Below are 18,155 nucleotides of genomic sequence, written 5' to 3' on the forward strand. Positions count from 1 at the left end.
AATGAATCAGGGGGTCTGATGTGTCCCACAACTCATCACATTAAAAAGTGGGGAGGAATGGTCAGTAAGGTATTGTACGCAGGCAATCTAAAAAGCTGAGCATTAAATTAGCATTTAATTACCTTAAAGGCCCTTCCCGCCCCCACACAGGTCTTTTCAGTTGGCTGATAGACCTCTCATCAGGTTGAAGTTGGGTGGAGCTATGAATTAAGTAATGTCACCAAACTCTGTGTACTAATGATAAGTTATCCGCCCCAACAAGCACAACAAAATTCGTAGTAGGGTGAGGGAGATGTAAATCAAGTACACATAGTGCCAGTGAACATAGTGGAGCATTTAGCAGCTAAAGAGCCAGATATATTTCCCTCAGGAGTTGGTAGAGAGCAAAAACAGAGCTAAAAGAGAGTGAATATTGGACTTACATTCACCAGGTGGACAGAAACACGACTCCAAATGAATGATTATGTAACCGCTGGATGTAGAAATAAGCAACTGTTTGCTAATAAGTTCAACATATGAACTTAAAAGATGATGATATGTCAGTGTTGTGTTCGCAACTTGTTTCCGCTGCCCCCAAGTGGCCAAAAATCAGTTAATGCAGGTTTAACTCTTAGTTGAACTATGAATTGTTTTTCAAAGTGCTTGTTTAGCCCCCCAATAGTCTAAAACCTGCAAGTTTTCAATTTATACTCATTTAAAAACAGAGAAAATCAGGAAATCTTCACCTTTGAGAAGCTAATAACAATGAATGTTTGGCATTTTTGTTTGATAAAATACTTAAATGATTAAACAATTATCACAACTATTGTCTCCTGATTTTCTATAGGTCAAACCATAATTTAATCTTTTCAGCTCTTAAAAGAAAAGAGTCACAGAAACAGTCACTTCTCAGTATGACTTGTTCCATACTTTGTCCTTCCTACTGAGTTTATTCCCAGAAAAAGAGTGCATCACTGCACCGAAACTCCAGATGTAACTGACCACTGATGTTGCTGTCATTATTATTGAGTTTTCAAGTTGTCAATAAAGGAAAAAATAAAAATCCCTCTTTCCTACCCTGTCACAAGAAAGTCAATTGAGCTGCATGAGGACAGTTTGCTCTGATATCACGGTGGGAACTGCTGATTGTTTGGTTTACCACCTGTGGTCTGAAGCCTGGAGAAGATTGCCAGCCACCCACTGAGGAGTACTGCTGAGTGAGTGATGACTGTGTGTGTGTGTGTGTGTGTGTGTGTCAGAAAATATCCATGAGGAGAAGAGATTGTATGTGTATGAATGTGGAAGGAAAGAAGGTTTCTATATGTATGAAAGATTGTATTAGTGTGAATTTAACTCTCAAGTTAAAGTCAGTCTTTAGTGTGTGTGTGCAGGGTGTAAGTAATTGCACATGCATCAAAAAGGAAAGTTTTTACATGTGTATGTGTACATGCTTCTCCAGTTGTGTGAGAGTGCCAGAAATCTTTCATCACAGCAAGGTGGGCGAGAAGGAGGAGATAGAGAAAGACTTCGAATAGGCGACAAAAACAATAACAGCACAATCTCTGTAGTTTATGGGTCTGAAATTGAATTTGTGCATCCAGCCTGTTCACCTGCCATGTCACAGGGGGTCACATCATTTCAGTTCTGCCTGTGTTTTAATCTTCGAACCTCCGGCAAACTCGAGCTCACCCATCTCAACGACTGACCCCAAAGTGGCTGCAGTGAAGCCATTAAACTGTCTCGTTCAATTACGGAGCCACTTTGTCTGACACGCGGCCATATTCAGCAGTCGGTCACTACCTGTACTGTGACGTCTTTTAATATACTGCGATTCTCCCTCACTAGCAGTAATCATAAAGCTTTAATGCCCCGTGCCCGCCGTCTGAGTTTAACCATCATGTAAAGCAAGGAGACATATTCGGAGTGACCCAGTGCAGCGCTATTAGCGCTGCACAGTAGGAGTGTGTGTGTGTGTGTGTGTGTGTGTGTGTGTGTGTGCATCTTGCAGTTCCTCTACCTGACTGTGACATTTTCTTCTTCTCTCGCTTATTTGTCTCAATTTCTGTCTAAGCTGCTCAATTCAAGTCAGTTCTCTACATTTTCAATTCAGGTCAATACCCTTCTATTCAACTTGAGTTGGCTTGAAATATAAAATACATGTAAGCAAAGTAGGGCAACATCACAAAATTAAGCACATTTTTAAATATTGACATATATATATGTATATTGTATCATGATGTGGCACTTATTCACAAAATCATATAGAAAATAATCAAACTGATGTTCAGTTGAATCAGTGTTTCTGATGTTTTGTTTACATGTCTAACAAAATAAATCACAAACTTCAGTGTAAATAAATGCTTCATTCGTTCTGACAAGAGAATTTTGCACAAGTCATATGTGGAAAGTGTATAAATAATTCATTGAATTATCACCGCCAAAGTATTTTTTCAAATAAAAATCAATGCTTTATCACTCTATCATTTTATTATACATAAAGTTACATAAAAATTACCTTTGATGGATCTACACTTGTGTGTATGCACCATAGGCAGATTGATCAGTGATGTAAGGCGACAGTAATGCTGTGGTGCAGTGCAATGGTTCTCAAAATACAGTAGGAAGACAAGCATGACAACGGGGAAAAAATACGAAATGGACCTAAAGTTAAATGAGTCATTGAGTCTGTTCTCTGCACATCCTGTCTGGTTTGGATAGGCCACTAGACAGGGCAGGAACAGACAACAGTGGTGAGTCAAGACTGCAGAAAAGATCATTGGTGTCGACCTGCCCGCCATCCAGGACCTGTACACCTCCAGAGTCAGGAAACAGGCAGGGAAAATCACTGCAGACCCCTCACACCATAGACAGAACCGGTTCCAACCTCTCCCCTCTGGTAGATGCTACATAGCACAGCTTCCTTCCATCACACACATTAAATCAGTCATGTGATGTCAGATACAATTCCTGCAATAAGTCTGTAACACAATACTACCCACTTTACCCACAAATTATATATATTTATATTAGTTAAAAATACAAAATGTGCGATAACACCTATACATATCACCCATTACTGTTAAATTGTGTGTTTGAGATGGTTGAACACCTACTGTATTATATATTATCACATTTTTTTTACCCATTCAATATTTATTACACTCCTTGTGCACTTACACACTTTTGCACCAATGTATCCTGTTTACAGTTTAGAAGAACATAGACATTGTATGTTGGTGTCCATATGTTGTTTCTATATGCATGTATCTATTGTTTCACCTACTTTCTTGTACATAATAGTCATATGCTTAGGTTTACTTGTCTTTGTGTGTGTTCCTTGTTTTGAGACTGAGAGTTGCTAGAAACCAGAGTCAAATTCCTTGTAAGTGTGAACATACAGTTGTTGGCCAATAAAGCTGTGGGAACAATGAACAAAGAGAGCCTTGATACTATCAAGGCTATCAGTATTCAGGTTAGTAAGATTTTTCAAACAAAAAAAAAAAAAACAGCATGCCAAGTAAAAAAAATGGACAGATTGTTGGCAAGGAAGTAAAGAAAAACAGATGATGATCATCGCCAAATCTTCAAGCCAAAAGCAAAATATGATAGAGTTCATCTTGCTTAGTGTAGCAGGAGAACCTTTTGTCTTTCGTCTCCAATAACAGTTTGAGCAAAGTTTAACATTTTTCATTTGCACGGCAGTAAAATGTGATGAAGGTGTGACACATTTAGTTCCTGGTTTCCCCAATATCAGTAATAATTTTATATTACGTTATATTATACAGTATATGCAGATTCACAGAAGACAGATGATGAATAGCAAAAAAACCTAATATAATGTATATATATATATATATATATATATATATATATATATATATATATATATATATATATATATATATATATATATATATATATATATATATATATACCATTAAAGCAGATACAATCGACATGTTTGCCACACTCCAGGATCAGTTATAGTTTGGGTTTAAAATGATCCCACTTATTGTAGTCATAATCTTTATTACTAGCACTTTAACAACAGAGTGAAGTGCGTGTCTGAAAGGAGCTTTTGTGTCTCACATTTTCGGTCTTTATTGCTACAGTATTTCTCTCCGCACATTTCTGTCTCTGAGTTTATCTTTTCCTCTCTTTCTTTCTCTTCTGTTTTTTATCTCAGCCTCTCTGTCTCATTTTCTCAATTTCATTGTCTCCCTTCCTCTTCATTCCTCTCCTGTGGCGATCTGTCCCCTCCAACTTCCTCTGAGAAAATGGAGATTTGAATGCATTCAATTAACCCGTCATCTCGCTCTCTTGTCTCCCCCCTTCTCTCGCTTTCTTCCTTTCTTCTCTTTGCTTGACTTCTTCGCCCAGAATATCCTGTAGCTATCACCACATAAAAGGTATTCCGACTGTACAATATTATAATAATTCTTGTATTTTTTTTATTTTATTATTTTATGCTTTTACAGACACAAGCTCCAGAGAGCCTATCACTGATCTGCAGCTACTCAGAACATATACGAGGCTGATTTGTATATATTTGAAGGTCCTTGAGCTTTAGGATTGCAGTCTCGTGCTGAGGAGGTGTTTGTTCCGTCTCTTCTTGAAGGCACGAACGCTGCTTGATGTGATGTCTCCGACGACAGCAGGGGGAAGGCTGTTCCGTGTTGTTACAGCAGAGTGGAGAAAGATCCTGTCAAGGCATTTGGTGTTAGGCCTAGGGAGTGACAAGGCATGGCTTGGTGGTAACCTCTCAGTGGTTCGACCTGAGACGTGAGCTGAGGGTAGCAGTGCTTTCAGGTCTGGTGGAAAGTTGGGAGTGTATATATTGAAAAGAACAGTTGTTGTAGCAACTGTTCTGCAATGGCTCAGCTTGGTAATGGCATAATCCTTTAGGTGCCTTTTTTCTGGGTGATATCTAGCTGCCTAAGAGTGGTTTGTGAGTCTATCATCCAGGCAAGGCAGGAGCACTCCTTGAAGCTCCTGACCTGGGTTTTGTAGACATTGGCTCTGCTTCTAGGATCAAGCATATTAGCCAACTTCCAAAATGATCCGAGATGTTGTTCCGCACATCTGCAGATGTTAGACAGATGGCTGGTCCACTGGAGTTTTCTGTCAATGCATAGTCCTAGAACTTCCATCTGCTCAATCAGAAGCTGCCGCTCACCTATCACTGAAATGGTTTTGATAGTAATTGATGCTTTACCCGCAGCTGCAGCCACACAAAGGCACTTGGGGAATGGCACAGCCTTTGTTTGCTGGATGCAATTGCACCATTAGGGAGTACCTCTTCAGTACTTAAACTTCCCTCATGAATTCTTGAAAACAGACCAAATTTGAGGAAAACAACCAAGGATTGTTGAAAGGCCCCCATTTTCTTGATGCCTGAGTGGTCTCAAGTGCAAGAAGTGCCAGCATGTAGTACTTGTTTGTTGGTGGGCATCATGCTGCGCCGTCAATGCTTCTGTCTTCCACGTTTCTCTCCTGACTTAATGGGACACTGGAGGATAAGGGGACAGCAGACTGAGCGTTCACTAACCAGAAAGGACCTGATCACGCTCCTATCCAGTTTGTTTATTTAAAAATAGCTTTACCTGCCTTTTCTCCCTGCTTCCTGCTCTGCTCTGTTTTGCTTTGCTTTTATCTGTCACACATGGTCCTTCGAGACACGGGGATGTTTCAGGTATACTGTTCCATAATACAGAAAAAAAAAAAATTGAGTGACATTTATCATCCTTTCCAATATCTCCACCAAAAGAACCACACAGTCCTCATTGAAGATATTATCATGCGGCTTTATTTTTTTCTTTCTTTTTCTTCTGAATGACTTGCATAGTCTGTTTTGCTGGTTGCTTGACTACTGTGTTCTTTGTGATTGTCTCCAGTGTCATGAGTCTCAGCAAAATCTTTAAAATGTTAGGGAAATATTGTGCTTCTATCAGATATAAACAGATGCTGACTGCGTATCACAACTTATCATCTTCATCCAGCAAAAAACCTCCAGTTCTGCCTTTTGATGTTATTGTTGTATGAAAGACAGCTGATGCTATCAGTCGCCAGAAGGAAATATTATTAGGACAATGCTGCCACACTCAAACTGTCAAAAACAGATCAATATTAATGAGGGAGAGTATATTTTTTTTTTGTGCAAACAATAAAAAGTATAGCAGAATGGCACTTAAAGTTAGAGACAGTGTTCAGGTGGCTGAGACCCAGTGGAGCTTATTTTAAGTCTTCACCCAGACAACAACACATTATGCAAGTGTAATAGCAAGATGCACAGCATGCATATACAATTCTTAGATAACAGTGAGTCAGTTGTTTAGGTTTCTCAGAAGAAAACTTTCTGGAGATTAAAGGAATAGTTTGACATTCTTTACTCTCTTGCTGAGGGTTAGATTACAAGATTGATACAACGATCATGTCTGTACAGTAAATATGTAGCTGGAGCCAGCAGCTAGTCCGCTTAGCTTCACATAAAGACTGGAAACAACTGCTTAAACTCACTAATTAACAAGTTATTTCCTGTTTGTTTAATCCTCACAAAAACCGAAGAGTAAAAACAACACTTTGCCATTTTTTGGAGGGTTATGTGTGGGGCTTGGCGAGGAACACTGGTTGCCTGGCAACCACTCCTGGCTTTTTGGAGATGCAAATGTCCTGCAAGATCCTGATGATATGCATGCTAATCACTTTTTATGATAATTGTCTGATGGCGTTTTCTCCCCCCATAGAAAAGATTTAATAGGCCAAGCTGCAAGCCCGAACTGTCAGAAGTATATGACTGTCTGTGTAGAAGCCTAACTAGTTTATCTAAATCCTTCTAAAGATGGTATTTTGGAGATGCACTGCTCTTGGTGCCATGCGTACTAAATGCATCTTGTCCCTCCGAGTAAACTGAGCTGAGCTGTTTGCGTCTTCAAATCACTCCGCCGCTAAAGTTCTGCAGTGGCTCCAGAGTCTGCTGCAGCTCATCCTGCAGCAGACTGACAGATAATTGCCACAGAGACTCATGTGTCCCCACAGCTATCAGGCTGCACCTTAACAGGCCCGAAACAGACACCGCTAACCAACCAGAGCCAGGCATGCTGGACACAAACTGGGATTGTTCCATTATGTTCACTCAGTTTTTTACTCTCTCCATCTATTTCATCTCTCTGTCTGCTTGTCCTTCTCCAACTCCAACTCTCTCTGGGTCATCTATCTATCGAAGACGCAGCGTGAAAAATGTCAAAAAATTACACTTTTTGTGTGAGCAACATTTGTTGCAAGACAATTACCAAAAAAATCATCTAAACAATTAATAGTTTTGTAAGTTTTGAACGACTAAACAAACAAATTAAGTCAATTTACCATTGCAAGAATGTAAGTAGGTAAACATGTACAATTTCTTTTTTTTAAATGGTGAGTTCATACCTTCTCCATGGAGGTTGTTGAAAGGAAATCACTGACTGAAGTTTGAGACCGTTTGGTTCAACAAAAACTTTTTATTGCAAAATAACTGGGATGAGCTGGTCTGAACATCACAGATTGATGATAAAAGAGCATATCCGAGGGTGGATTTGCCCTTTAAATTATTAATTCTTTTTAATATCTTTAGCCTTGGGTTTCTTTGTCTTGTTAATTTGCTGATGTCCCCCTACACTGAAAATCCATGTTTCTGCCTCACAGGAAAGTAGTTTTCTAAATCAGAGCCCGTAGTGAGAGACTCTCGGGATGTGCTGAGCAGGCAACGCGAACTCTCCTGAGGATCTGCCTCTGATAGAGCTTCCTGTTGGATCAACGCACTGATGCAAACATTTATCTATCTCACCCTTACTGACACTTTTAAGTGTTGTCCACTGAAGCAGGAATGTGCAACCACATATTTCATTTGTAAGTTGTTTGTTAACATCAGAAGGTTTTTACTTCTAGATGTCTTTCATGCACAGTTTTTCAAATTTAGACTATATCACCTTCTCAGCCGTAGACTTCAGGTAGTAATGCCTGAGGTCCTAATTTTATCCACGAACCATATCATCAGTGTCCTTTTATCTATATGCTCATTAATGTGGTGTTTGTACTCTGCACCTCTCAGGTTTTACATGACATGATAGGCGATACGATACGTGTTACATCAGTCTGTGAGCTGTACTGCAATGTCCTTTTGGTTGAAAAGGTGTCACTGTATCTGCATATGAATTCACAGTCAAACTAATAAATCGTTCAAGTTATCGTTATCAGTTCATAAAGTCAAACGTCCACGTTTATCACCAGGAAGTTGACCGTAAAATTGTAAATATCAGCCGTAAAACGGGGGAAAGTTCCATGTTAATTGAGTTTACAGTATGACCTTTGAGGTGTAAATCAATCACATGATGGGAAATGAGCGAACAGTGTGGCAGGTTAATGGTAAAACTACTGTTTATCCTGGAACACATTGTGATGAATAAGCTTCTAACAAGAACAAATCTGACTCCCATTACTTACACACTGCAGAGGCTTTTTTTTATAGCTCCAATTTAAGTGATCTATTTACCACTGACTAAACACATTGACAAGAATCTCCCAAACAGCAGGCTGGCAATTGATTGTGGGATACAGAGGATTGGAAAGGACACACCAGTTGTGTCATCTAATTTGGCAAAGCATTTCTTTTCACTCATTTCTGTTCTGGCGATCACTGCACATGCTAACTACTCCTATTCCTGCTGTGTTTCCTGGAAAATGAGTGCAGTTTGTGTTGCCAGTAATGTAAAATTAATTACTTCTTGTGCAATGGATTTTCCCCAGTGTTGTGCCATACTGTGTGTCTGCAACAGACTGTGTAATGTCCCTGTAGGTCTCTGAAGGCATATTTTGAAGCTTGGTTTGGGCTTAACCTCTCGTTGTGTCTTCTTTGTTGTTCGGAGCCTGAAAATTCAAATTTGGCGAAGAGGATGGAGTCTGGATAGAACCGAGGTGGGACGAGCATTTGACAACCAATACAACTGAGACCTCTCAATCAGAGCAAACAACCCCAAACACAAACGATTTAAACTTTAGTATCTTCTTAATGGAACCACCAGGGACACATCAGAAGAAGCAAAATTGTAGCTATTGAGACCATAAATTCTTGTGGTAAAAATTTAATGACTTTGTATCTCAAGACAGCTGGAAGTTTTGTTGTTCTTTTCTGCAGAGTTTTTTGGAGCCAGCAGAGTCTGTTGCTTCTGGTACAACAGTGTTAAACTTAATTTTCTTACGGTTTCATTCAAAAACTGTAAGAAAAAGTCTTAAAATGGACTAAAACTGATGCCAAGTTACCAGAGGCAACACATAAAAGATGGCATCACACATACTGGGTACCAAGTTATGTACATCTTGGTGAAAATACAATAACAATACTTGTGGTTGAAGAAGTATTCAGATCAGATCAATACTCGCATCATCACTTCAGACAATATATCAGACTTTCTGCAGCTCCCTGTGGAGCCACAAACAGCTTTTATACAACTTTTTTCACATATGCAGTAGACCTGTAAACACACTTTGATGTGTAAAATCGGTGAAATGTAGCAATACTACAATGCATTGCAGCTTTTGTAAAATTACTCCATTATAAGTCAGAAATATTTATTAAGTAAAAGTAGAGAAGCAACTTAAAGTATAGTATAAAGTATTACAGTTTTTCTCAATCGCTAAGACACATTTCTTGAAATTATGCTCCATTTCCCAAAACTCTAAACACAAATGCATAACTGCAGACTTATCTTCACAAACTTCAAACTTCCATGTCAAAACCGATCTCTCCATTCAAAACTGTGTAATCTTAGATCTAAATCAAACTTTGTAGTGTAGTGTGTGTATATTTGATGGCTTTTGTGTGATGTCTGAAGGCAGCCACTGATGAGATCAATTCAAAACACTACTGTAAAAACCTATAACTGCAATAAATAATGGTACTTATGATTTTCCCCCAGAACAACCTGTTTACATGATGAACACAATATAAAGACACAACACATTAATTCCTCAGTGTACTATGGTAAAAATATGCAACTGATACTGTAAAGAACAGTGGAAAGAATACATGGAAGATAATTTCCATGTATTAACCAATATAAACCAATGAAAAAACAGCACATAAAGAAAGAAATCACATTTATTCTGCAGGTCTTTGTGGATCCATTGTTCCAAAACAAGTGAACTGACCCACGGCCCTTTGTTATCTATCCTGAGGTTTGATTGGTGTGTGAACATATTTGACTCTCAGTGTTTCCACCTGGAGAATTGTGTGTTAATTGGGTTCCAGCTGTGATAACTTGAGTTAATAATACTGAATGCCAGTGTTTTCTAAATGAGCACATGAGTGAAAACAGGGAAATAGTGTTTATAGTTTTGGAAAATGGGTTTGTCTTTTGGTAGATGGCATCATGGTTTGGGGATGTTTAGTTAATAGGCCCATTTATAGTGTGTAAGAGCTCGAGAAAAACTGTAAAAGTACTCATAATGCAGGGAAACAATCCCGCGACTATTGGGTTTTTATCACTGGAGAACCATTTTTTAATGTTGTAGCTGATTGAAGTGGAGAAAATTTCAACAACTTTATATATTTCTGGCCACTTTAACCTGTAACAAATAATAATATCTCATAAGGTGACCATATTTTATGTCTAAAATCTATAAGTTTAAAGTTATTAGTAACTATAGCTGTCATGTGAGTGCAAAGGACAGTATCTTCCTATGAAATGTAGTATCTCAAAATTGTACATTACTTACATAAATGTACTTAACTGGTACTGCTGCTGATGTAAAGCATAATAGCTTCCATGTAGATAAGCGGTTTAAGAAAATATTAAAGCAAAGACCCAAAGTTCTATTGCTGCTACTATAAATCTATAATAAAACTTAATTTATTATATAATAATAATTTCCAGTCCACTAGAAGATTTTTCCTAAGGGATATCTGTCTCCACTGCTAAGAACAGCGAATGTGAAGTCACATGAACTTGCTGTAGGTTAAACTACTGTTGGATTGTATGAATTTAACTGGCGGTAGAAAAGCAAATTTGATATGTGACCTACTTTCTGTTAAAAACACCATCATTTGTTTAATTTTGTGCCACGGTATTAATCATCCTGTTAGGCTGCATGTCAAATAGCGGATATCTCCATTTAATGTCCTCTGTTGGTTATCTTTTCTCACACTGACAGCACATGACTGGACTGTACTTTTCATGCCCGTAAAGCAAGTTTTAAAACTGAAATTGAAAATCTGGAAAGACGTTCTTGCCCTTCTCCCAACAGACTCCGTGTCAAGCGTTTAAGACCATGTAGCACAAGATGAAATACCAATTAATTCAGAGCTTTTGGGGGCCCCTCTCGTAGCTTGGGGCCCCCTTGAATGGTAACCCACTTTCAGGCCACTTATAGAGCCGGCGGTGCCAACGCAAAGTCAAAGCGAAATGATTAATGACGTTATTAAACAGTTTAGAGAGGTTGTGTGTTCTTCTGGCTGCAGCCAATTGAGAGTGATTTGTGAGGTGAAACAATGTAGTGGAATGAAGTGGAGCGTGTTTGAGTGTGTGGTGGGTGGGGTGGTGGTGGTGGTGGGGAGTTGGAAAAAGTAGAGTGTCTGAATGTGTGGTTGTCGCTTTGTTCTTCATGGGTGTGTAATGGCAGGAGAGTGTGTGAGTCGAGTGTCTTGAGTGCGTGTGTCTTCGGTGAGTGAATTGTGGGTGTGGGGGAAGGATGACTAAGGTGTATGTATGGCTGTGTGTGTTAGTTGGTGGCTATAGGTGTGTGTGTGTGTGTGTGTGTGTGTGAGAGAGAGAGAGAGAGAGAGAGAGAGAGAGAGAGAGAGAGAGAGAGACTTGCAAAGGTCAAACTGGGGACAGGTGGAAATAAGCCAATAAGCCAGAATCTCATTTCCTGTGAGCTGAAGGGGAGAAAGAGTGAGAGATGGAGGGGGGGAAAGAGGGAGGGAGGGGAGTAAAACGGAGAGAGACAAGGAGAAAAAGAAGAATGTCACTGAGCGAGGTTTGTTTGGGATGGAGGGAGCGAGAAGCAGAATAGAAAAGGAGGACAAGAAAATGGGGAGAGAGGAGAGGAGAGGAGAGGAGAGGAGAGGAGAGGATAAACAAAGAAAGCAGACAAGAGGAGGGGAGAAAAATAGAGAGAAGTGGAGAAGGGAATTGTAGAAAGGAGGAGAAAAGAGGAAGATGGTAACAAGGAGAGGATGAAAGGAAAGGAGGAGAAAGGAGACAAAAGAAGGAGAAGAGAGCTGTATTCAGAGGGGAATATGAAAGGAGGGGAGACAAAAAAATAGAAGAGACACAAATTCAAAATAACTTTATGTGTCAGGAACATCATTTGTGCATACACAACACAGAGCCGGATGTACAACACACACAAGAGTAGACAACATACACGTGCAGCTTAAAACTGTTTAAGGGTAATAAACAGTGATAAATAGTGATAAATAAGGTCACCATCACCATGAAGTAGACACAAAGCTTGACATGGTCCATGACCTGTATCTGCAACCTGAAGGTAGGTGGCTGTATTGATTGTGTAGTGTGTGTGTGTGTGTGTGTGTGTGTGTGTGTGTGTGTGTGTGTGTGTGTGTGTTGGTGTTTGTGGTATCCAAAGCTATTTGTAGTCCTGTCATTTTAGACCGTCCGCTGTAGATGCTGCTTAGAGGTTCTTGGTCCAGTCCAATGATTTTGCTGCTCATTCTAATGATTTTTTTGAGAGGATTAAGTTGGATTTTACTCAAAGCACCAAACCAGGCGGTTGTGTGGAAGGTGATGATGGATTCAATGAAGCACCTGTAGAAAGCTAGTAGAACTGATCGGTAAACAAAGAGAGGAGAGGGGACAAAAGAAGAAGGGAGACAAAAGAGGAGGAGAGGAGAGGAGAGGAGAGGAGAGGAGAAATGAGGAGAAAGGAGGAGAGAAGAGAGAAGTAGAAACAAGGACAAGAAAGGAGATAAAAAAAGAGGAGAGGAGAACTGAAATAAGAAGATGAGATGAAAGGAGAGGCAGAAAGAGAGAGAAAGAGAACAGCGTGGGAGAGCAAAATGAGTAAGTGAAAGGCTATTGGGACGAATTGACAGCTGCTCCTGAGATCCTATTGGGGCTCAGCTAGTAGAAAGAAATGTCTGTAACACACACACACACACATATCTCCCACGTTTATGTGTACACGGTGCAGACACCATCAACGCATGCACAAACACGCCTCATTGCTTTTGAGCAGTGTGAACACACAGGCAAGCATAAACAGCCACATCAGACACACACACAAACACACACTCAGTATTTCTGTATGAGATTTGCATTTGTGTCATAAAGATTCAGGTTTGCACGAAGAAACTCCACATCTTTATCACACAAAGGAGAAGACACACACACACACACACACGTACACAGACAAAAATACAACATATGAACAAGAGGCTGAGAAAACATAAAGGTGAAGTAAATCTGCTCCAACAGTGTGTGCAGAGGCTGATTTAGCAGTTTGACTGAGATGACACAGCCAGCAAGTTGAGCTCTGTGATTCATGAAAACCACTGAGATACAACCGTCACCCACCACCACCACCACCACCACCAATACCTCCCACTCCTGACTTGACTCACACTCACAAGCGTCCAAGATAGCATTGGATGTGCTAGATGGGAGGAATAATAAAAACGTATGATTCTCATTCTGGGTGTAATGTGCAGGGAGTGGCACCACACATTTGTTTCTCTGTGCTGAGTCTCTGCTGCCTGCTTACTGTCCTCTGTGGGTGTCCGCTGGACTGTGCCAGGCCGACACTGCTCCCTGCTGGGCCACAAGGAAACAACAAGTACAATATAACTGTAACCACTCCCTTCAAGCTCCACCAGTTTGGCATTTGTTAGCTGATTTGGGAGGTCATTGTTTATAGGTTTCCACCTTTCATTGCTTTAAGGTTTGTTAACATTCAAGAGCCAAAAGGATTTTCCGCTTTTCAACCATGCTGCACACTCAGATGACAACACTTGACTTTACAAACTGATGCTGAGCTGCAGCCTCATTCGAGTGATCCAGTGTTGTTGTTTTAAAGGGGCACTCCACCGATTTTACACATTAAATTGAGTTTAATCCTCACCAGGAGCATCACTCAGCCTGTGGTGAAAATGAGACTGTCCCCCCAAGAAAAACAACACAGTATGTTGTGATGTCAGTTAGCCAGAAACGACATATAGTTATGTTTGAGTGACAGATGCCATCTGCGTAGTAATTATGACCCGGAGCAGTGACGCAGTTCAGATGACGTTTATATATAACGTCAGATGTCCTCATTCAGAGGAGGAGGAGTTGATGGAGACATTAACCCAACAGTGGATTTTGCCACAGGAGGCCGCTGTTCGTTTCCGGTTTCTAACCGCGAGTGTCACATTTCCGTCCTCGAGTCAGTTTTTTAAAAACCGTAACTATGATCGTCTCCTAATCTTAACCCTGTGGTTATTATTGTAGCTATTACGACAAAGGTCACCTAACGTTAAGAAAGTAGCACCACGTGTTTCTCAAATCTTTGAGATCATTTCAAACCTGCAGTGCAAACTTTTACATATAAATGAATGTCTGTTACATTCGAGCCCTTGCCAAACGAGTTCAATACAATTCTGATTAAGCCTATCTTTGCCAGTATTTCACAGTATTACCACGCTGGCCGGATGAGTATGTGCGCCAGAGACTTCCACCGGCCGAGCATCTGCTAACTTGAATGGGGATAAAATAATTTCATCGTGCGAGTCTTCTAGACTTTCCAAATGTTATCGGACCAAAAGGATCAAATTCTGACAGTGAAACGGGTCATTTCACGGAGGTTGTGTGATGCACAAAACAATTTAACCACCGTTTTACAGCAGCAACAGTAGGGACGGAGTAAGCTAGGCGGATTCTGTGACAGGAGCACGTGTGGACAGTGTTTTTGTAATTACTCTCACTGCCAGATGGAGAAGATCATGGTTTGGCTTTAACCCGACCCATGATCTTTCCCTAAACCTAACCAAGTGGTTTTTGTGCCACCACAGCATTGTGAGATCATCAGACATCATCATTTTTTTACAGTGATTTGTAAGAGTTTTGGAAAGCGCAGACAAATGATGTTATCCTGCCGATATATCGTTCTGAGTCACATGATCAAAGGACCTATTTGGTTGTGTAATTTGCAGGACCTGTGGTGAAAATGGTTGTTTGATGTCTTGTGTGGTTCTGGAGGAGTTTGAAAATATAATCCAGAGGATGTCATCAGGGTTATCACACACTAGGCTTCAGACTTTTTTTTAATGGAAAGGGTGTCCAGCAAACTGGAGGTTTGAGTGACAGGGAGGATCTAATGAAAGATGCTATCCAGTTGCACTTTGGAGACTATATAATCCAATGCTTTTGGAGCTTGACCCATCTAGTGACTAAAAGTTGTCATCATCCTGTTTTATCTGTCTCTTGTGAGTACTCCAACTTTATGGAAGTGCAACACTAAAACGCTTGAATACCACTAAAATTTAATAATCTACTTTACTACACTGTAGCCTGCTTTCCTTTATTTACTGAATCTTCTCCAATCAGCGATTTTATAAAATTAATTGATGATGCTTCTCTGGAATTAACACATCAATAGCAATAGCAGAACAGTAAGTGAAAAATCAGTTTTCTGTTTGTTTTCTAACCAAGAAACACGAGGAAGAGTTAAAACCTACTTTGCACAAAACATGTTTATAATCTACAAGGCTTCGTTTTAAGGTATCCACCTTCAGTATCTGCACACAATATTGATAGAAAATCAAGGGAATGTTTGAAAAGCTTTTGAAAATGCTATGACATTTACCAAGAATATGTTTTGTGTAATAAAAAAATATTCCATCTGCTTGCCTCCAGTTAATAATTACCTGGTGGTAACTGAATTATTGATATCCAAGAGATTATATAATTGTGTGAAATGACATTCAGAGACATATTGTAGTTATTTGCATGAGCTCCTTTCCATCAATGTAACAGCAGAATCTTAGATTACCTACAAAACATGCAAACCAGAATATGGTGTGCAGGCTTTATTCTGCAGTGCCCTGATGACAGATATATCTGTGTGTGTGTGTGTGTGTGTGTGTCAGACCAGAGAGCTGCTGAATAAAAAATATGGGCTTTACAGTTTTCATCCCTCTGCTTTCATCTCGCTCTGACCTCTCCCTTTACCGGCATCAAAACAAGATGGAAACGCCCTCAATTTTTACTTTCATGTATCCTGTATTTTTTAACCCATCACACACACACACACACACATACACACATAAATCTCCTCTCTCCTCACCTCAGTTTCAAATGAACAGAATCAGCTTTTCACCCTCTCTCTGTCTCCATCCATGCATCATCAGGGGGAAAGAAGGTGCCGGCTGTTATTACAGGGTGGAGCGCTGGCATCTTGCAGCATCCCCACTCTCTCCCCAAAAATAAAAAAGAGACAGAGAGAGAGACAGACAGAGAGAGAGAGAGAGAGAGTTGTGTTGCTATGGAAACAGTTCGGACAAATGTAATTGTCTCCCTCCATCTTTGCAGGTCAAGGCAGCGGGCATTTCAGCTCCATAATCTCTCCGTCTCCTCTATATCTATCCACCGGCCTATTGGTGTATAATAGGTTTCCTGGAGCCATGAGTTACAAATTTGCTGCATGATATATAGAGTGATTTCATGACCTGTTAGTGTGCAGTGTGTGCTTATCTTATTATGCTCTAAAGTGCACCGTGAAAAAAAGAAAGAAGTAAAAAAACAGTAAAAAGTCTGGCAGCAAAAGTTGCCAAACACATACTGTCAAATAACAGTAAAAAAAACCTTTACTTATTCTTTACTTTGGACATTTTCTGCATTTTTACGGTCCAACCATTGTAAAATAACAAGAAAATCTCATCACAAAACATTGCTAGAATGTTAAATGTATAAATCTGCACAAAAAATGAATAAGATTGCAGAACCACCTTAAAATTACCTAATTTAATTGAAGACTCTTGTTTTCATACAGTAATCTCTGGTAAATAAACTCCCCTTCAAAGTACAGATTTCTGGATGTAAAACAAAGAAAAATTATGTAAAATTACATTCAACTTACCCTCCTTTAAAACCCATTAATGGTATCTTGAGAGCTTTAGGCTTTTATTTTATGTGCTTGTCCAATCTATTTACAGTAAATCAATGGTAAATGTTGGTTTTATACTGTAAAAAAAAAAGATCATGTAATAATATTTACAAGATGCAGTATCTCATGAGGTATCTCATTGAAACCTTTATATTCTACTTTTATCATCAATCCAACGTATGCACAATCCAAAATACACACTATGTCTCTGCAAAGATCCACAGGATCCTCTAACACTTCGCCCATTGTGTTCAGACAAACAGAAGAACCATTTTAGTCCAAAAATGTACAATATTTTCTTTTAAGGAGAACCAGGACTATTTAAAAATGTGTACAGTAACTGACAGAAACTGTGGGCTCTAAATATCTTCATAACCAATAAATAACAGGCTAAAAAAGTAACAATGAACGTTTAAAACAACTTTTACTAAACTTAGATCATGTCACTAACCTGTCTGACTTCAAGTTCCAACACTAAGAATGAGAATAGTTACAAAAACACCATAACTAATGAATAACGCAACTATTTAGTGAACTTTACAGTGTCTTCGTCAGTTAAGTAGACTGGGATGCAACCAAACTTACAGAGTAATGCACAGAGTTGCACTCAGGTGTGACAGATCATTTTGCTCAGAGAGATCGGAGCTATTGATATGTTGACTGACAGTGAGATAAATCCATCTGTTCATATGCCCTCGCTTTAACAGAAATCAGGGTTAAATAAACATTTTAAAATGAAATCACTCGTCAAATGTCAGAATTACTTGAACTACAATCATTCTCACAGTATTTATTACAGGACTCTTGTTTTCTCAGGTGACTTCATATATTTTTTACAGAATTTGAATTAGGTTCTTAATTTATTATTAAAGAGGTTTTCTTTTAAAGGTTTGTGGGAGCAAAGAACAATGTGTGAATTCTACTTTTTGCTTTTGTAGCACCCGTTGAAGATTTTACAGCTGCACTGACTATAACTTGTAATTTGTTCCATTTACATAATATTAACTTATCCAGTCTCTAAACCTGTTATCCTGCAAGATCAG

Source organism: Thunnus albacares, chromosome 19, assembly GCF_914725855.1.
Source record: "Thunnus albacares chromosome 19, fThuAlb1.1, whole genome shotgun sequence".
Classification (NCBI taxonomy): Eukaryota; Metazoa; Chordata; class Actinopteri; order Scombriformes; family Scombridae; genus Thunnus; species Thunnus albacares.